Here is a 20,464-nt window from a genome sequence, read left to right on the forward strand (position 1 = left end):
CCTGTACTTGGTGCCAGGTGACTGATATGATGCAACTTATTTGATCCTCCAACAGTCTTAAGAGACATAGATGATTCTTACCTTCATTAACAAATAGACAAACTAATGCACAGCTAGAGCAGGGAGACAGATAGGAAACAAGCAAACTGGCCAAAATATAAAATTATTCCATATAATATAAAATTAATATATATTAATTATACATATACTTTAATATATCTTAAAATATAAAATTAATAAATAACCTGTTACTGAAATGAAGATGAATGTGTGTGGCCACCTGATCAAGATAGTCAAGGAGAGACTCTACAAGACTCAGTGGGTGAGGAGGATTGGCCTTGGGGTGAGCAGGAGGGACCAAATCCTAGGCAGAGGGCACAACTAGTGCACAGGCCCTGGGGCAGGACGGTACCTGGCATGTTGGAGGCAGAGCGAGAAGGCCTGTGTGGCTGGGGTAGAGTGAAGAAGGGGTGGCAGGAGGAGGGTCAGGTGGGGAGGGTATGGCAGGTTGTGCAGGGCCTGGTGGGCCTCAGGGAGGACTTGGGTTTTTACTGAGTCAGACATTATTTATCTCCTCCATGGTACTGTTAAATCCAGGGATTTGGGGGTTTTTGTGTTTTTTGGGGGGGTTGAAAGACAGTCTCACTGTGTTGCCCAGGCCAGAGTGCCAGTGGCATCAGCCTAGCTCACAGCAACCTAACTCCTGGGTTCAAGAGATCCTCCCATTTAAGCCTTCTGAATAGCTGGGACTACAGGCACCTGCCCCCCACCATGACCAGCTAATTTTTCTATTTTTAGTACAGATGGAGTCTAGCTTTGCTTAGGCTGGTCTCCAGCTCCTGAGCTCAAGCAATCCACTTGCTTTGGACTCCCGGAGTGCTACGATTATAGGTGTGATCCACCACACCTGGCTGACTCCAGGGATTTTATAAGAGTTTTTACTTCTGTGGTCCACAGCACTTAAAAACACCCTAGCACACAGAATCTGAATGGACACATTTCCTGGACACATGCTACCGCTTTTTACTTTCATTTTTCTTTGCAGCTCACAAGAACCCTTGGAGGTGTAAGTGATTGTCTGCTTTTTGCAGAAGCTAGGCTCAGAGTGTTGCAGAAACTTGTTCAAGTTTCCTCCCCTAACAGGTAGTGGGGCTGGAGTTCATGTTATGTCCTCAGAGTCAGCAGTCTCATTTTATTTGGCCTGCATTGAGCAGGCAAAGCTTGAGCACCTACTGTGTATGAGAAACCACACCAACCATTTGTGTGTAGACTACCCCATTTGATCCTTCAAGATGGGTTTGTGTCCCCATTGCTTAGATGAGAAAACTGTGGCCAGATTGTCAACAGCCAGGTCAGGGTAACCCAGCCAGGAAAGAAAACAAAGCAAGTTCTGCAAACCTGGCCACTGCACTGGCCGCTGGGACACTCCAAGCTTAATTTAGGTTCCATGTTAAATTATTCATTCTCTCCTCTCTCTTCTCCTGTTTATGACTTCCGCCTTCTCATTTCGTTCCCAGGGTTAATGCTTTTTGTTTATCTGCATCTTTGGCCCAGATGAATGAATCAACAATTTTAGAGCCCCCCCCACCCCCAAGTTCTAAAGCTAAGTTCCTTTGTGGGCACAATGCCTTCTCCAAATACAGTACCTTGAGGAAATAAATGCTTTCAATGTGCTTAAAACACAACAGCTGGATGTGCCCTCAACTCCATGATAATATTTCTTTTATTTTTTTTTTCTTTGTCATGCCATTTCCAAGCACCAATTGCAGGTCAGGCAGGCACAATATAGCAATTCATCTTTACACCCTCCTTGGGCGCAGGGGCTACCTTGCCCTATTTCACAGAAGGAAGTTGAGACCCAGAGAAGCAAACCCATTTTACAGATGGGGAAAGTGAGGCTCAGAGCCCCACACAGCAAGTCAGCATCTCAGCTGGGCTTGCTACTGTAGTGTGTTCTGACTCCAGGGCATTAGGAGATGGTAATTAGGTAAGAACAGTGTAAAGTGCTCACAGGCCCCAGGCTCTCTGGAGCCACACCTCAGTGTGACCAGAATTAAAATAGGATGGGATAGAGCGTCTCCCAGGTGCTGCCGATTTGAGCAGAAACTGGAAAGATGAGAAGGGAAAAATCTTGCACGAGCAGGGTGAAGGAACTCTCAGAGGTTGGGTCGGCTGGAGCACGCACACCGCAGGGCAGAGTGATGGTGCCGGTGTTAAAAGTGAGTTGCAAACGGGAGGCTGAATTTTATTCAAAGGAAACTGGGGAGTCATGGTGGAGTCTAAAACAACGCATGCAAAGTGCCTCGGCCTTTACACCAAGCGCGCCGGGTCTCACCCCCGCGGGCAGTGGCTAGAGTGGCCCTTCGCACGGACTTCGCCACCCACGTGTCCCGCGAAGCCCCCTCGGCCCACGTGCTCCAGCCGCTCTTTAAATGCTCCTGGGCCACGTGGCCGCGCCGTACCGCCAGATTGGCTGGGAGGCGTGGCGATTGCGCGGCTGCGCAGTGACGCGCACGACCGGCTCCGCCCCGGCCCGGCCCCCGGCCTGCCAGCAGCAGCCGCGCTGGCGGAAGGGATGACGTCACCGGCTGGGGGAGCGCGAGCCGCAGTGAGTGTCCTCGCGCCGCCCGCCCGGCAGCCCGGCCGGCGCGCGCACGCCGCGAGCCGCTGGCTCTCGGGCTCTGCTCGGATCCCATGCAACAGCCAGGATGTGAAGCGGGGCAGAGCCGGGGGAGCCCAGCCCAGCCACCCTCCAGGTAAATAAGACAAAAAAAAAAAAAATCGTGTACTTGAGAAAAAAAAAAATCCAGGCTCTCCTGCGGGGGGCTCGGCGGCAGCAGAGTGGGCAGCGCGCCGGCTTTGTGCCGGGGAAGCCCTCTCGGCCATTGTGCTCAGAGGATGCTCCGCTGCAGCCGGCTGCACGCCCAGCGGCTGCGCCCCGAGAGCCGCGTCGGAACAATGCCCCGAGGGTCTGGGCCTGGGAGGGCTCGGCGGGCGGGGCCAGGGGGCTTCGTCCCAAGCGTAGGAGGGGGCTGGGCTGGCGGGGCCCCGAGCGCGGCGTTGGAACCTTCCCAGAGCCGCGGGCTGCACCACCCCGGGCTGCGGGCGGGTGGAGGCGCGAAGGGGGACGCGCGCGTGTAAGCGAAGGGGGTGCTGGCCCGGCGGGGCCCGGACGGGGTGTCCGGGCGGGGTCCTGGAGGCACCGGGAGCTGTGCAGGTGGGGGGCGTGCGGGAGCCCTGGAGTGGAGACGAGTCGGGACGGGTGGCTCGAGGTGGGGAGACCCGCCAGTGAGCTCGGGGATGCTGCGCCTGCCACCTCTCTCCGGATCCCCATCGTCGGGAGACCCCCGACTCAACGCCGGTTCCCCTTGCACACTCCGGGCCCTGTCGCTCCCTTAAGGGGTGGGTGGCCTCTCCGGCACCCGGGTCTTGCCCCACCCTTCTGCGGCCCCAGCGTCCCCTTCCGCCGGCACCAGACAGGGGGAACCTCAATCCCCTGCCCCAGGGTCTCTGGCGGACGGGCGCGCTCGCCCAGCACCTCAGTCTTCTTTCAGCGCTGGGGGCCCCGTGGGGATCCCGGGAGAGGGGAAGCCACCCCTGGAGCTGCCAGCCGGGCGGATTCCGCTTGCCCCGGGAGCCCCCTGGGGACTTGCTGGGGGGGAGGGGCGGTGACGTCACCCGGGGCGGGGCCGTTGGATTCAGGTTGAAGGGGGCGCGGGGCGTGCCCTGAGGGGAGCCCCTCAACCCCGCGGGTTAGAGCGCCGCGCCCTGGGTGCAAAGGTTTGGCCAGGCTGAGGCCAAGTTAATTGCTTTTTATGGGAATGCCTCCTAAATTTAGTAATCTCCTTACTACCTATCCGGTCACCCCCACCCAGTTTCTGGACACTTCCCACCAACCACCCCTCCTCAAATTGGGGAACTCCCCTTCAGCCGTTTTCTCTCTAGAATTCTCAAATCAGGGAACCATCCTTCTACACGGGAATATTTTTTTCAGCTGCACACCCAGTAAAATCTGGGACTTCCTCTTCCATTATCCCGTCCTCAAATCTCAAACCTTCTTCTGGTAGCCTCCTAAATATGCACCTTTTGAGAATGCCGCTTCCTCTACAACCTGTTTCAAATTCAGCTGCCTTCTAGGCACCTCACACACACCCCCAAATTAACAAACCTCCCGGCTCCTCTTCTTGGGGGTGCCTCCCCTTCCTGGGCTCAGCCGGGATTCCCCTGTCCCTATCTCAATCTAGGAGAGCCCCTATTCTGGTCTTCCAGCCTTTCTGCCTCTGGCTGAACCCCTGAAAAATCAGCTGGGCCAGTGGGGCTGGTGAAGGGGGCATCTAAGGTGTCGCGCCCTGGCAGAGAACTTGGGATGTCCCAGAACGCCGACAAAGCAGAAGGATCCCCCAGGTCCCAAGGATAGGGACCCGCCCGCTCTGGGCTCCTATTGGCCAACACTCAGACTTTGTTGGGATTCTGCCTTCCTTTTGAAGCCCCTCGTCACTGCTGTCCCTGGGGGTGAAGGATGAAGGCCCCTCTTTGTTCTGGGTGCCCTGCTTCCCCTTAGTGCCCTCTGTGAGCGGAGAGACAGCCGGTGCCTCTGCTCCTGTGATACCAGCTGCCGCTGCTGCTGGAGCTTTTATTAATGGCCCAGGGAATTGGTGGATTCTGCCATTTGCATAACTCCCCTCCCCCTCCCAGGGTCCCCTTCCTTTGTGCCCCCCTCCCCCTGCCAATCTCGCCTGCCTTCTGTCCCTCTGCTCCTCTCTCTCCTTCCTCTGCCAGCTGATACTTTGGCGGCTGAATGCAGGCAGCTGGGACTGGGGGTGGCTGCTTCCCACCTCCAAATCCCAGAGCCCACCAGGGTGGGCATGGGTCTCCACCTGGACCCGCTGTTTGACACAAAGCCCTCCATGGGGCATCTCTTTCTGCCTGCTGGCAGTCCATGCCTCCCTGCTTCCCCTTCAGAAAGCCACACTTGTCCTGCCCCGTCCCCGGGGGGTGGCACCTACACCATGACAGTGCACTTCTGTGGGGGGGAGGGCCAGGGCTCTCGAGCCCCCTGGGGGCCACCACCCGCCATACTCTATCACCCTGAGAGTTGGTCTAATTGGGCTTAGGCAAACAAAACGTCGCCGGAGACCCAGGCTGCCTGGTGAGCTCATGTGCTTTTCTATTTCTGCCACCCCAGCCGATGACATCGGCCCCCCCAGGGGGTGACAGAGGCTAGTACTGTCAGTGCCCATCCCAAGAGGTGGTGGGCGGCCTGACCTGTTCCCCACCCCTTGCAGGAGACAGCTGGCAGGTCATTTTGGTGTAGCTGGGGTGTGGTATTAAAGAGGACCATGGGATGGTGGACCAGCTCAGGGGCATCCCTCCTCCCACCCTCACCAGAGGGTGATCTCGGCCTCTGACCCTTGTGTGTGCTGGGGACAGAGGGGGGCACTCAAACCCAGGCTCTGCCTGCTGCCCACATAGAAAAAAAATCACTGGCTGACCATGCTTGATTCTTTATCCCCTTTGAGCATTTCTCAGTGTCTTTCTTTTTCCCTTTTGCATCTTTGAGTGTCTGTGCACCCTGCTTGGAGATGCAGGACTTTTACCCTAATGCTGGGACACTGTAGAATGGGGAGGAAGCTTTGTGGACGTTGGGGATTCAGTGGTAGCATCTCCGCGAGCAGATTTGGAGCCATCACTTTGCACCCGTTTTCTTCTTTTTTGGGTGGGTCAGAGTCGGGGGTTCCCCAGGCCTGGCACTGATCAAGGAAACAAGTCCTCCTCTGCTCATCAAATGTCTTTGCAGGAGGTGACTTGGTTTTCCCCCCCAGCCTTCTGGGTTGGCATTGAGCAGCCTTTCACAGATGTGGAAATACAGCATGCACCACCACTTGCCGCTCCCGGAATCCCGGTGACTTGGAGACCTGTGGCTTCACTGATTATTCCGGTGTCCGCATAGCCACAGAGATGGTCCTCAGGTGGCCAGGAAAGGCTGGGCAGGGATGGATGATGTGACTGTTTACGGAGGCATGCCATTTCCACTCCGGCACCCCGTGGCCTGGTGTTCACCCTTTTCCCGTGACTAGCGCAGCCGCCATGCGTGGGGGAGAGGAGAAGAGGGGGTGTTGAGAGTTCGGGATGGGGGTGAGAGGGAGGGAAACCCTAAAAATAAAGGTGGATATTTATAAACCCAGCGGGTTTGGGGGATAATTGACAAAGCTTAAATGTTTTCAGCTGAGAGCGATTCCTTCCCTCACCACCCTATTAGGCTCCATTTGTGGAATCAGTTGGAGCCAGGGGAGATTCTCAGGATGTGCATTGGGTTTGGTGGAAGCAGTGCTGGCTATGGCTCCCTTCTGGGGGTCTTGTGCTTTTGAAGGAAGATTGTGGGGGGGGGCGTCCCAAGAAGGAGCATTACCAGGCTCTCTTCTGCATCTAGGATGGCCTCGTAGTTTGCCCTCCAATGGGCAATTGTCCACTTCCCAGAATTTGCAAGATAGGAAACAATGTCTCTTGGGCAAAGCTGGTGCAGATGGCCCTTATGTCCTTCCCTGCAGCAAAAGATGCCCAGGATGAGGCATTCGAAGAGACCCCAGCTACTCACCAGGGCAGACGAGCTCAGCCTCCCCTGGGGCCATGATGGAATGGGATTAAGACATAAGTGCCATGCTTGGGCAGAATCTGGCAAAAAAAAAAAAGCCCACCATGGGCCGTGAACAAAAGCATGTATTAGAGAGCCTGGATCCAAGGACTTTTCAAACTGTTTCTTAAATCTCGTTGTCTTCCCACCTTACATTGGTCTGGAATCAGAAAGCTTCTGTCTTGTAGGGCAGGGGAGAGAAGTTGCAGGAAGGCGGTTGAGGCTCCAAGGCATGTTGTTTTATCACAAAGAGGTACTATGACATTCTGAATTGGGGGACCAGGTACCACTCAGAAAAGGAGGTTTGAGGAATGTGCCTTGCTGGGGGAACAGACGGCAGAGCATCGCCATGAGGTACGGAAGAAGTAGGGAACACCTGGGTCTCCCCAGTCCTGAGGTTCCAGCATATCGAGTGTAGTAGGTGGCTTCTTACCTCCCCCTATTATTTTTCTTTAAGGAAAGAAAAGACGCTCAAAACAGGGGGGGAAGAACCCCCATGTACCATTTCTGTCTCATCTCTGGTTGATATTTCAGAACTGTTTTGGGGAGGGTGTGCGTGGGGAACATGAAAAATCAATTGGCTTACACTTCTGCAGAGGCGAAAATTAACGAGCAAGTATGAGTGATTCACGGACAGGCCTTTGACTTTCACATTGCTTTATTTTTGTCTCTCTTCTTTTTTTTCTCTTCCATGGAACTGCTGATCTCTCCCTTACTCCGTGGCCTGGCCAGACTGGACCTGGGAGTTGATGCTATTCTGGGCTGGCTGAGGAATCCCCTCTTATGTTCCCTGGAATCAAGCCACCCTCAGGGTCCCGCGGAGGCTGGAGGGATTCCACACCTGAAAATAAATGCAGGATTTTTGTGTAGCGTTCCTGTTCCCTTCTCATTCCCTTGGATCCCACCCTGGTCAGGCGCTCGGAGCTTGGGTTTCTGGATCAGAGTGACTCCCTGTTGCCTTAATTGGGGCTGAATCACAAATGTTTCTTTTCAAAGAGATAGTTTTTAATGTTTTTTTTTTTTTTTTTTTTTTTAATTTTTGGTAGATGTGAGGTCTTGCTATATTGTCCGGGCTGGTCTCTAATTCTTGGCTTCAAGCAATTCTCCTGCCTCAGCCTCCCAAAGTGCTGGGATTATAGGCATGAGCCACCACACCCTGCTTGAAGGGACAGATTTTTGTCCAGTGCTCTCCTTATGTTACCTGGGTGACCCCTACTATTCGAGTTGTTTTTTATCTTTGCTGTTAGCTCCCTGTCATGCATCCTTGTCCTCCCCCAAACTGGAGAACTGAAATTCTTAATTTTTCCCCGGTTCTCTCTTTCCTTCCTCCCTCCTTAGTGACCTTACTTGTGTCCTTTAACTTCTCTGTGTAGTAGCTTCCTCTGTTCCAAAATGAGGTCACCCCTCTGGCTTCCAGGTTACAGTCCTGACTTGGGTCTCCCACTCCTCTTGAGTTGTGGGAACAGGGTTAAGTTGCGTGACTTCTCTGTTCCCTCATTTCTAAGATCAGTGCACTCATAGCCATGACATGAGATGCCATGGACTTGAAGAGCCTGCCTCGGCTACGCACACGTCGCCACTTCTGCCCTACAGCTCCACACCACTCAGTTGGAAAACTGCATGGATACAGTGTGGCAGAGAAGCCACAGCTTTGGAAGCCTAGGACCCTGGATGAGGCTTGGCTGTGTGGAGAGGGGCTGGGAGGATGCTTCATTGTCATGTGGTCTCGTGGATAATTGAGTGTTGGTGGAGATTCAGGGGTTCTAGAGAAGAGAGGTCGGCGCGTCTGTGTGTGTATAATTTAATGCCACTTATAATTAACTCCCATGATCAGCAAATGAGGGGATGTCGGGGGGATAATAATAGCTGCTCTGACTTATTTGGAGTTGGCACCCCGTGCCAGGCCCTCTGCTAAGTAAACACGTTAGTAGCATCCTCATCGCCTTGAACTTTCCATACTCTGGTAGCGGAGTTGCTATGATCAGAGCCCTATTTTGCAGAAAGGGAAACAGACAAAGAGAAGGGTCTTAGCTGGCTTGAGGTCACACAGCCCATAAGTGACACAGTGGGAATCTAACCCAGAGCTGTTGAAAGCAAGAACCAGAATTTTTTTTTTTTTTTTTTTTGAGACAGAGTCTTATTGTGCTGGAGGTGAGGGCAGCAGAAATGAGATGTGGAAGGAGATTTGGCCAGGGCAGACCACATGGGGTCCCCACCTGAGGAGTTTGAATTGTATTTAAAAACATGCACCTGGCCAGGTGCAGGGGCTCATGCCTGTGATACCAGCACTTTGGGAGGCTGAGGCAGGAGGTTCCTTTGCGGCCAGGATTTTGAGACCAGCCTGAGCAGCATAGGCTGAATGCAATGGCCTCACCCTAGCTCACAGCAACCTCAGACTTCTGGGCTCAAGCAGTCCCCTGCCTCAGCCTCCCAAGTACCTGGAACTAAAGGTGTGTGCCACCACACTCCACTAATTTTTCTATTTTTAGTAGAGATGGAGTCTTGCTCTTGCTCAGGCTGGTCTTGAACTTTTGAGCTCAAGGGATCCTCCTATCTCAGCCTCCCAAAGTGCTAGAATTACAGGAGTGAGCCACCTTACTGGCCTGGAACCTGAAATCTTAACCCCTGGGGGGGCTCTGCCAGGTTGTCAGGGCTGTCATCTTGAGTACCTGAGAACCACTACGGAGACCCACAGCTCTCAGCTGCCTTCTTCAGAGAATAAGAACAGGAACTCTGAATGGAGGTTGCCCAGGGTTCAAATCTCATCTCTGCCATTTCTTGGTTGTGTGACCTGATGCCAGTTGCTCAACCTCTCTGTGCTTCCATGTTTCTCATCTGTAAAATGGGAAGAGTAATAATACCAACCTTAAGGAGTTGTTAGGAGGGTGAAATGAGTTAATACATGTAAGATGTACACTTACAACAGCACCTGGAATGCAGATGCTACTGTGCTATTTTTTTACACCACAGGACATGTAGCAGGATCTGCCCCTGTCCCTAGCCCCTTGATGGGGTCCAGCACAAGAGAGATGTCAGGATGACTCAGCCACTGCAAACTGGGGCGTTCCCCTTCACTGGCTGCCTAATCATGGCTGCCCCACTTCCACAGCAGTGCCTGATGAGAGCTGAGTCGTGGAGGGCCAGGAAGGTGTGCAGGGAGGAGCAGGCAGTGGCCTTGCGGGACCCTCCAGGGACTCCAGACTTGGCTCCCAACTTCCAGAGCCCTTGATGGGTCTGAGTATCACCAAGGGGCAATTTGGGGCTTTGACTGTAGCCTCGTGAGGGGTGCTCCAGAGAGGGATCAGTTGCCAAGCTTGATGTGCGAGCATGTGTGCATTCATTCATTGACTCACTGATTTCATTCATTCCATCATCAGTGTTTATTGAAGACCAGCTGCCAGTGAACTTGGCAGCCGGAGTCTGGTTTGAGATTCTACCCTCGCTGCTGACCAGCCGTGGGGACCTTGGGCTAGTTACATAGCTTCTCAGTGCCTCGGTTTTCTCATCTGTAAAATTAGTACTTTGACTCTCATGATACGTATATTTTGTGAGGAATATATGAGTGCACATGGGGCTGGTGAACAGAAAGTGCTACGTAAGTTTTGTTTTTGTTTTTTTGGGTTTTTTTTTTTTTTTAGGAGATAAAGTCTCAGTTTGTCACCCTCGGTAGAATGCCGTGGTGTCATAGCTCACAGCAATCTCAAACTCTTGGGCTCAAGCAATTCTCTTGTTTTAGCCTCCCAAGTGCCGGGACTATAGGCACCTGCCACAGTGCCTGGCTATTTTTAGAAATGAAGTCTCGCTCTGGCTCAGGCTGGTCTCGAACGGGTGAGCTCAGGCAATCCACCCACCTTGGCCTCCCAGTTTTCCTCTTTTTAGCTAAAAGCAAATAAAAACAAAATTGTGGCGATACGGCTGTATTTGCAGCAGCCCTTGGACTCTTATCTGTTGGGGGACACTGAACAAGTACACAAGGCAAGTGCACGTATCGTGGATCATGACAGGGCTCTGCTAGAGTTGAAAATCTGGTGGCACATGGCAGCTTCCCTGTCACTATTTTGTCCAGAGTGATACAGTGGACCTTTCTGAGGAGGTGAAACTTGAGCTGAGACCTGAAGGGTGAGTCGGATCGTGGGGATATTTGAACAGGTGCTGGGATCAGTGAGTGCCAAGACTACGAGAGGGAAACCTACTGCGGTGCAGCTGGAGGTGAGGGCAGCAGAAATGAGAGGCAGAAGGAAATTCGTTTGGTGCAGACCACATGGGGCCCCACCTGGCAGAGTTTGAATTGTAGTTTAAAAACATGCAGCCCAGGGTGGCGCCTGTGGCTCAGAGGGGTAGGGTGCCGGCCCCATATGCCCGAGGTGGCGGGTTCAGACCCAGCCCAGGCCAAAACTGCAAAAAAAAAAAAAAAAAAATGCAGCCTGGCCGGGCACAGGGCTCAGTAACGCCAGCGGTTTGGGAGGCCAAGGCAGAAGGATCCGTTGAGGGCAGGAGTTTGAAACCAGCCTGGACAGCAGACCCTGTCTCTATAAAAAAAATTTTTTTTAAATTAGCCAGATGTGGCATACGCCTGTGGTCCCAGATACTCAAGAGGCTAAGACAAGAGGATTACTTGAGCCTGGGAGTTTGAGGCTGCAGTGAGTTATGATGATGCCATGGCCCTCTAGCCTGGACAATGGAGGGAGACCTCGTCTCTTAAAACACACCTGTGCATCCGTGCACGCATGCATGCACACACACACAAGAGCATGCAGCCAGAGTTTTCTGAAAGTTCTCCCAATGCTTGGATGATGCCACTATTGGCATTAACAGAGAACTTGGAAAAAATAACCTCTTGGAATGGTTATTGGGGCTGAGGCCCAAAGAGGGTGAAAAACTTGCCAAAGGCCACACAACTATGAAAGTCTTCCTGCTGGGCTGGGCTTTGTGAAGGAAGATAGGCAGGGACCCGTCCACACCAGTCTGAAGGAACTTAACAAGGCAAGAAAACAGGGAGGGAATGTCATTCTCAAGCTCCAAAATCTGCCAGGGCTGCACCCTTCCCTCACATGGGTGGCATAGGCCGATTGGACTCTCTAGTTCAGTGGTTCTCAACCTGTGGGTCGCGACCTACAGGAACTGTATTAAAGGGCTGCAGCGTTAGGAAGGTTGAGAACCACTGTTCTAGTTCCTAAGGAAGCCCCAGAATGGGCCCCCTGGCCAGATCTGCTGGTTTTTCTAAGGAAAACCAAAACTTCAGGTTTTAGGTGAAATTAACCTATTTCAACATCATTGGTTCATTCTTTTCCTAAGACATTGTAACACATCATGGTACAGAAATCCACTTCACCATGGGGTTTGACCACTTCCCCAGCTTGGACACCTCAGTTGCCAATGATGAGCCTCTGTTTCCTGGGTGGCGAAATGGATTATTTAAAAAAAAAAAGAAAAGAAAAGAAATGGATTATTTAGCCACCTCACAGGGTTGTTGAGAGGAACCGCTGTGATAACTCACAGGGTGTGCTCAGAACAGGGCCTGGGCCAGCATCTGCACTCGATAAACGTTGGCTCTGATTGTATTAATATTGGTCATAATGATAAACTTGACTTAAATTAAATGCTGCGTAGAAGGAAGCCTGCTCGTCCCGAGGGGCAGGGCTGTGAATTATCTGCTGGCTACAGGACCTGTTTCTCCATCTCTTGTTTTCTCTGGAACATACTTGCTTGCTCTCAGGGCTGGGAACCTGGGTTACCAGGGTTATTAGTTGAGTTTATCATGGCGATTCTCAACCAGGAGTGATTTTGCTTCCTGGGGAACGCTTGGCCTTGTTTGGGGACTTTTTGGTTGTCACATCCAGGGTCAGTACTGGGATCAAATTAAATGGAGGCCAGGGATGCTGCTCAACATCCTGCAGTGCCCAGGACAGCCCAACCCCAGAGGATGAGCTGGCCCCAAATGTCAGCTGTGTTTAGAAATGCTGATTTACACTCAAAACCTAAGATGGTGAAAGAAATCAGGTGGCAAGAGAAATCAGGCTCCTTATGCTGCTGTCCCTGAATATCTACCTCACATAATCACTGATGCCTCTTGGGGCCAGAACACCCAGATTACTAATGGATTTCTTCAGTACACCTGTCCTGGTTTCCCCGGCCAATTGATTATTGGAAGTGGGTAATTGCCCCTGTCGGATGGATTCTAGAGGGTTTCCGGCGACAGTTCTGCCTCCACCTCCCTGAAATCAGCAGGACGTGAAGAGGCTGCCAGACCCAGGACATTTTTCCTTGATCTCACCTGGTCCTGGAAGCTCAGGCTCTGACCCCTCTGTGGAAGGGCTTTGGAGATCTGAATACTCCCCGGGTTTAAATCCTGACACAGGCCCTCCCTGGCTGTGGGAAGTGACTCCATTCTTCTCCCCTGAGTGTCAGGTTTCTCATACATGAAATGGGGATGAATCTTGCCTGCCGCACCCTTGGGGATAAATTGATATAATGCTGGGGGCCCAAGACACACAGGAGGAGGTGCTGAATGACTGTAATCTCCCCGTCCCCATCTTCATGCAGTGCGCAGTTGGGAGACACAAGGATGGAGCCTCAAACCCATGCTACCCAAACAACAGTAGTGTAAGAGAGAGAACGCACACAGGCAGTGAGTTCCCCGTTGTAACAGCCACTTGGCCCTGGGCTCAGGATTCACTCGTGTGTTCTCTTTTTATCCTTAGAGCTGCCCTAAGAAGTAGCAGGTGGTACTTCATCTTGCAAGTGGGGAAACTGAGGCACAGCAAAAAGACTAGAAATGGGAATAGAAGCCTTTTCTCAAGCAAACAGAGTTGTGGTTTCTGTGCTCTTAAAGGCTTCATTGTGGGCTGGGCCCTGCAATTGTGTAGCTAGATTTTGTGGCAACAGTGTAGCCAGAAGGATGCTTCCTATAGCTGCCTGGAGACTGGGGATGCTGTTTTCAGCCAGAGTTTGGCAGGGTTCTGTTTTAGCTGCTTACAAGCTTTGTGGCTTTGGGGAACTCACTTCCCCTCTCTGGATGGCACACCCCAACCCTCTTCTCCATGGACTGTAGGCTGGGTCCTGCTGCCGCTCCCTACTTCCTCCTCCTCTCTGCCTTCCCCATTCCACTCCACACACATCCACCTTCCTTCTGCTTCCACCTCCCAGCCTTTGTCCTTGCTGCTTTCTGCCAGAAGCTCTGTTTGTGTCCAGGGCGACCCTTTCCCGCCATTGTCCCTCTGCTCACTGTTTCCCTGCCTGTATGCACCCCCCTCCTGTACCCAGACTCTGCCGGGTCCACTCTCTTCCTTCTAGATTAGCCTGCCTGGCTCTCCAGAGCCTCCACCTGACCATCCAGCACCAACTCTGATGCATTTGATTACCCTGATCAGTCAGGTAATGATGGGGAAAGCCCTGCAACGGCAGCTCACAGCCAGGGCTCCCTCGACCTGCTCCGATCAACTTGGAACAGCTAATGTTGCAAAGAGAAATAGCCATGGGCACACTCTGTCCTTGGGCTGGTAGGCTGGGAGCCCATGTCCTGGGTAGAGGTGCTATGTGACCTCAGCCACTTGCATGCCCTCTCTGAGCTGCCAAGTGTCCGAAGTGCCCAGCATAGAAGCAGTGAGGCATGGCCATTGAGAACTGTATGTCAGAGGGGTTGGCCTCCAGTCAGGGGTCTGAGGATAGAAGTAAGGGAAGTCAGTGAACACACAAACAGTCTGTGAGAATCCTGTTTCCTAGGGACAAGGTGAGAGGCCCAGAGGGGGCTAGGAGCCTCAAAAAGTATGCAGTGCCTGGACCAAATGATTTTAAGACTCAGCCATGGCCAGGCATGGTGGTTCATATCTATAATCCTAGCAGTTTGGGAGGCCAAGGTGAAAGGATTGCTTGAGGTTAGGAGCTCCAGACCAGCCTGAGCAAGAGTAGTCTATACAAGAGTAGAAAGAAAAAATAGAAAATTAGCCAGGCGAGGTGGCATACCCCTATAGTCCCAGCTACTCAGGAGGCTGAGGCAGGAGGGTCACTTGAGCCCAGGATTTGGAGGCTGTAGAGAACTATGATCATACCACTGTACTCCAGCTGGGCAACGGAGTGAGATCCTATCTCAAAAAAAAAAAAAATACTTAGCCAGTGTTGTTCACGTGATGATGCCCTGATGTTCACGTGACATCCCATGTATCCAGCCAGACAGTTGTAGAACTTACTGAGGAGCCGACCAGACTTGCATTTGGGGATTGAATTTGGCATTCTAAGAGTGATGCTGAGACAGAAGTTTTCCCTGCCAGCCTCCTCATCTGTAAAATAGGAGTAAGATCTTTAGGTGCAAGCACCTCAGTGTTGAAGGGTCTGTACTAAACATGCATGGAATACCCCAAACTGACTGAGATGTCACGAGATACCATACGTAAGTACAGCATGATGATTAATGCCGTTTAGAAGCAAGATTGGTATGCCTACAGATGGGCCTTTGGGGGCCAGGATTTGTAAGTTCTGGGATGTGGCTGTGTCCAAGCATATTGAGTTATGCCTGGTGCTGCCCCACTGCAGTGTCCAGAGCAGGTTGGCAGAAGACCGCAGTGAGCCCCAGGCAGGCCAAACACAGGCCAGGACAAAGGCAGTACTTGATGCCATGGGGGGGGTGCTGGGGACATGAGCAGGGCTGCCCCGTGAGCCTGGATGGGGAAGCTGCCAATGTGCCCAGAGCCCTCAGCGAATGTGAAGGGTCAGTTCTGACCTTCTCAGTCTGTGCCAAGGTTACTCTATGGGTTGCCCTTAGGTCTTTGGACTCCCTGTCCAGTGCTTTGCCACCTCTCTCCTATGGACTCAACAGAGTTCTTAAAACCCATTCTGTTTTAAAAGTTAAAAGAGAAAACTTTCTTTCATTCTTGTGAATGGGCACCTGGTATGTCCTTGAAAGCAGAACCTTAAAAATAAACGCCATGAGGGCAGAAACAATGACATTAACTTCTTGGCTGGTTTCCCTAGTGTTGGCTCTATGCTTGAAACTGAGGTCTGAGTGCCTGCAAGGCATTAAGATGCCTCAGCACTCACTTGAGACTCTCAGCCTTAAGCCAAGCACAGGAAAGACCCCTTGCTGGCTGAGTCATGCTACCGAGTGTGGCCAGAACTGTTTGAGGGAGTCCTCGATAGATCCTCTCCTGCCTTCAGCCTGACTTGTTTGGACTTTGCTTCTGAGCATTTTTTCTCAACAGCCTGGGGAGAAGGTTATTTCTCCCTGAATTCAATTAATGAGCCTATTAAAAACTATTTATTTTCTCAGACAGTTGTTTACTGAGGAGAAGGAGATGAATTGGCCGGTGTCCTCACCAGGTAGTGAGGAGGCAGAATGCAGGTGCCTGGTGGCTTAGCCCTGGTGCTTTGGAGAGCTCACGCTGTGGGTGGGATCCTTGCCTTCAGGGCGACCACAGGCAGAGCTTGTGCTACAGTTGCAGCCACTTTTTCCTGGCCTTGGTGTCTTTGGAGAGTGAAAACCATCTTGATGTGGAGGCAGAGGGTGGGCCCTAGTGATTTCCCCTTTCCAGGCCAAACTCTCTTCAAGTGTGCTTGTTTAAAACCTAATGCCTGGCCCCTATGGGCCACATGTTTGTGGCAGGGTCTCCCATATTCCCTCTTCCATGGCAGTTGAACTGTATGATTTTTATCTGAGTACATAGCCACCTAGAGGGGAGAAAACCATACTTCTCAGCGTATCTTGTGGCTATCTGTACCATATGATGCTATTCTGACCTGTGAGATGAATGAGCAAGATTTTCCAGAAATGCTTTTGGATGGTAGCACATTTTCCCCTCTACTCCCCACCTGGAATATGGAAGTGATGGCAGGTGCTCAGGCGGCTATGTTGGACCATGAGGCAAGTGTCATGTATAAGAATGGGGATTCAAAGAGATAGAAGGAACAGAGAGAAATTACAACTCTCCTGTGAGTTTTCTGGCATTTGCAACTCAACTTGGTTCTAACTGAGGAAGTATGTGAGCCTTGGGACACAGTGCTCTCTAGGGTGTAGCTGTTCTTGGCCCTCTGCCTCAGAAACCCCAAACTTGAAGTTCTCCAAAGGTGGACGATGAGGATGATGATAAAAGACCAAGTGTGACGGGTGCCAAGGCAGCCCCAGCCTCCTGCCATCATATTGTTGAATCTGCACAGCCCTCTGAGACAAGTACAGACGCTGCCATTAGTCTCACTCTGTCATCCAGGCTGGAGTGCAGTGGTGTCCTTATAACACTTTGTCTGCCCCTTTTTGCAAATACGGACACCAAGGCTCAGAGAGGGATATGACTTGTCCAGGATCACACAGTAGAATTCACACAATAGAATTGAGGCACTTGGCTGACCTCAAGTGCCTGGCTCTGGGCCAATTAGCTTCCTCCAGCCTAGGACTGGGCAGTGGGGACATGAGAGAAAAATTGTGTCCCCCTTTAACACAGAGAATGGTCCCAGCCACAGGGGCTGCCATCTGCTCCTGAGTCTCCCCAGGTTCCTACAAAAGGAAGCAGATTTCAGGTTCACAGTATAGAGACCAAGTTCCTATAACTCATATAAACAGGTGTTTGTTGAGCATCTGCTGTGTGCTGAGCACTTTACACTGATTGGCTTGTTTAATCATCAACCCTGTGCAGTGGGGGCAGTTGTCACTTTCCCTCCCTCCCTCCTTCCCTTCCTTCCTTCCTCCCTTCCCTCCTTCCTTTTTTCTCCAGAAACAGGGTCTCACTCTGTCACCTGGGCTGAAAATGCAGTGGTGTCATCATAGCTCATGGCAGCTTCAAACTCCTGGGCTCAAGTGATCCTCCCACCTCAGCCTCCCAAGTAGCTGGGACTATAGGCATGCAGCACAATGCCTGGCTAATTTTTTAATCTTTTGTAGAGAGGGTGGTCTTGCTGTTATCCAGGCTGGCCTTGAATTCCTCAAGCAGTCCTTCTGCCTCAGCATCTCAAAGTGTTGGGATTACGGATGTGAGCCATTATGCCAGGCCCTCATTTTCCTTCTTCCAGTCCTCTGCTATACCTGGTCTGGCCCCCAAATTACTCACCTGGACCATTATAGTTACCCTTGCCTGGCTCCTTGGGCTTTCACCTTTGCACCCCATGGTCTGTCCTCCCCACAGCAGCCACCAGATGGCACCTGTGAACCCCGAATCCCCCTGTCCCTCCTCTGCCCACAGCCCTTCATGGCTCCCAGCTCCCTTGATATCAAAGCCCAACTCCTTCCTAAGGCCCATCAGGCTCTGCACGACCGGTCCATCCCTTCCCTGCCTGCCCCTTCTCACTCTGCTCCAGCAACACAGGCTTCTTTGCTGTGTCCAGCATACCAGGTGTGGTCCTGCCCCAGGGCCTTCGCAAAGGCAGTTCCCTCCCTATCATATGTTTCCTCCAATATGAATATGGCTTTCTTTCTTACCTCCTGAGGTACCTGCTCACTTTTTGGTGGGACCTTCCATGACGACTCTATTTAATTTAGGCAGCTGCTTCCCCATCTCCCCATTTCCTGCTCTGCTTTGTCCTAAAGCACTTGCCACCATCCTTATTGTGTGCTTCTTAGTTATTGTCTGCCTGTGTCCTCCCCCACTGGGTGCGTGGTGGCACCTGCACACAGTAGGGCTCCATGCATATGTTTTGCCTGAACAGCTCTCCAGTCGTAGGGTAAAAAGGAGGCTCTGGGATACTCGAGGTCTTTCGCTGGCTGGTGGCAGTGGCTGCACTCATGAGGTGGCTTCCACGTTCTCACTCTGAACCTCCCGGGAGTCGGCCAGTCAAGGCGGGCCCATGTCGTCCCTGCGGCTGCTTCTTCCTCCCACCCCCGCATTCTCACCTCGGCCTCCAGAAATAGCCCCTTTAAAAAATAGCCACGTCCCCCAGTTCCGGGGCCTCTGCCTGCCCACGGACGTGGTGCGGCACTGCCGGGCCAGCCTCTTTATTGCTATGGGATTTTTAAAAATATAGCTGGTGTTAGATGACTTTTATTTCCCCTCTTTTAAACCCAAAGTAGCCTGGCTACCAACTGTGCTGCGTGTCTGTATTGATTCTCTGGTGAGGCACTGGCATGAGGGCATCTGGTTATCAGGGGTGAGGGTTTCTGCTGCTGGGTCATGCCAGCTCAGGTGTGGACCACGTATCCTACAGTTCCAAGTCTGGCCAAAAAGTCCTGGAATTGATTCCCAGAGCTGCCTCTTGCCAGCTGTGTGACCTTGCACGGTTAGCAAAACCTCTCTGAGCCTCAGTGTACCCTTCTGGAAATAGCCACAGTTTCAGGGTTTGAGCAAATGATTTAATTTCTCAGAGACTCAGTTTACCTTTCCATGAAACAGGGACATCTCAGGGCTTGGGCAAATGTCTGACATTCTTTGAGCTTTTGTTCCCGCCTCTGGAAATAGGACATCTCAGAGCTCTCCACTCCAGGCCAGCACACAGTAGATACTCATAAGGGATAAGCCAACTTCATTACAACATTCAGGTCCCTCTAAAATGATCTCCATCACTTATCTGAAGTAAGGATTTAGTGAATCTAGTGCTGGCTCTGGACCTGCCACTTCTAGGCTGTAGAACCTTCAGGAAATCACTTCTCCCCTCAAAGGACTCAGTTTTCCTCATCCCTAAAATGAGCCCACATCGCTGGGTTGTCAGGAGGCAACCACCTCTGTTTCCCCCAGTACGAGCATACAGCAAATGCTCCTTAGCAGCTGCTGGTGGTTCTCTGTTCCCTTACTTTATGCTCGTCATCCATCAAGAGTACGTCAATCAGACTTGACGCAATCTAGTCTCCACATGGCCTATGTCTGAATCTGTCCCTTATTAGCTATGACTTCTCTCTGGGCCTGATTCCCCATCTGTAAAAGGGGGATAATGATAACCTTGGCCTCTCAGCATCCTTGGAAGGACCCTGTGAGTGAATTGGGTGAAGCCCTAGGCAGGCTGGGCTGTCTGGCAATCATAGACAAATATGTTTATTCGCTAAGTATTTATCAGACCTTCCCCATGCTGGCCCTTCCCTGGGAGCAGGATTGACAAGCTGGACACTTATTGCCTCTGTGTGTCAGGCCGGCTTTAAGGTCTGTGCACCAGCAGGGGCTGTGTTCCCCCTCCTGACAGACCAGGGATTAAAGGCCACAGGGTCCAAGGCCATAGGCACTGCCGTGGCCGCCCCTGCTTCCTGTGCCTTCCTGGCAGGTGTTGGGCTGCCGGATGGCAGAGGACCGGCCCTGGATCACATGTAGGGACAGGAAGAGCCCAACTAGAGTAGGAGTGGATACTTCCGCTGTCAGCCCTGGGGGCCCAGTGGCTTGTTTGACTGCAGCTACCACCTTCAGATTTGTGCTTTCTTTGGTCATGGGGGAATTTCTTGGACACCTTCTGTACACCAGGGTCTGTGCTAGGACCCCACAGGGGACAGAGGGTGTGGCTTTGTGGAGTTCACACTCTGATCCTGGAGAGACAACAGGCAGAATAGAATATGTATGTACCTTGTTAGAGGGTGACAAGAGTGAAGGAGAAAAGGGACTGGGGAGTGGAGGGAAGAGAGATGTTGCTGTAAATGGGGTTGTAGGGATGGTGTCATTGTGCCATGATAGAGAGGAGAGAGGAGCCAAGTGCTTCTGTGGGGGAAGAGTGGTCTAGGCAAAGGCCCTGGGGCAGAACCGGGCCTGGCATATTGGAAGCACAGATAGGAGGTTCCTGTGGCTAGGCCAGAGTGAAGAGGAGGAAACAGGGAGGACGGGAGGGCAGGAAGGGGGCAGGGCAGCTCATGCAGGGCCTGGTGGGCTACAGGGAAGGCTTGAGCATTGAACACCCAGGAAGGTAGGAGCATGGAGGGCTGAGGACCAAGGAGGGACTAACCCT

At 52.2% G+C, this 20,464-nt stretch overlaps 1 protein-coding gene across 10 annotated transcripts in view; it reads left to right on the plus strand.

The window, feature by feature from the left end:
• Window positions 1-2,607: 2,607 nt before the first annotated feature.
• PTPRS (protein tyrosine phosphatase receptor type S) overlaps window positions 2,608-20,464 on the plus strand; it is a 99,544-nt gene continuing 81,687 nt past the window's right edge. For 5 of the 10 annotated variants that reach the window (XM_053579173.1, XM_053579163.1, XM_053579183.1 and 2 more), the window contains exon 1: window positions 2,608-2,756. The gene's annotated coding sequence lies outside the window, so the exon portion shown is untranslated. The remainder of the gene's footprint in view (window positions 2,757-20,464) is intronic. The other 5 variants (XM_053579143.1, XM_053579199.1, XM_053579204.1 and 2 more) reach the window with 1 other exon arrangement.

This window comes from Nycticebus coucang, chromosome 2 (genome assembly GCF_027406575.1).
Source record: "Nycticebus coucang isolate mNycCou1 chromosome 2, mNycCou1.pri, whole genome shotgun sequence".
NCBI classification, from domain to species: domain Eukaryota; kingdom Metazoa; phylum Chordata; class Mammalia; order Primates; family Lorisidae; genus Nycticebus; species Nycticebus coucang.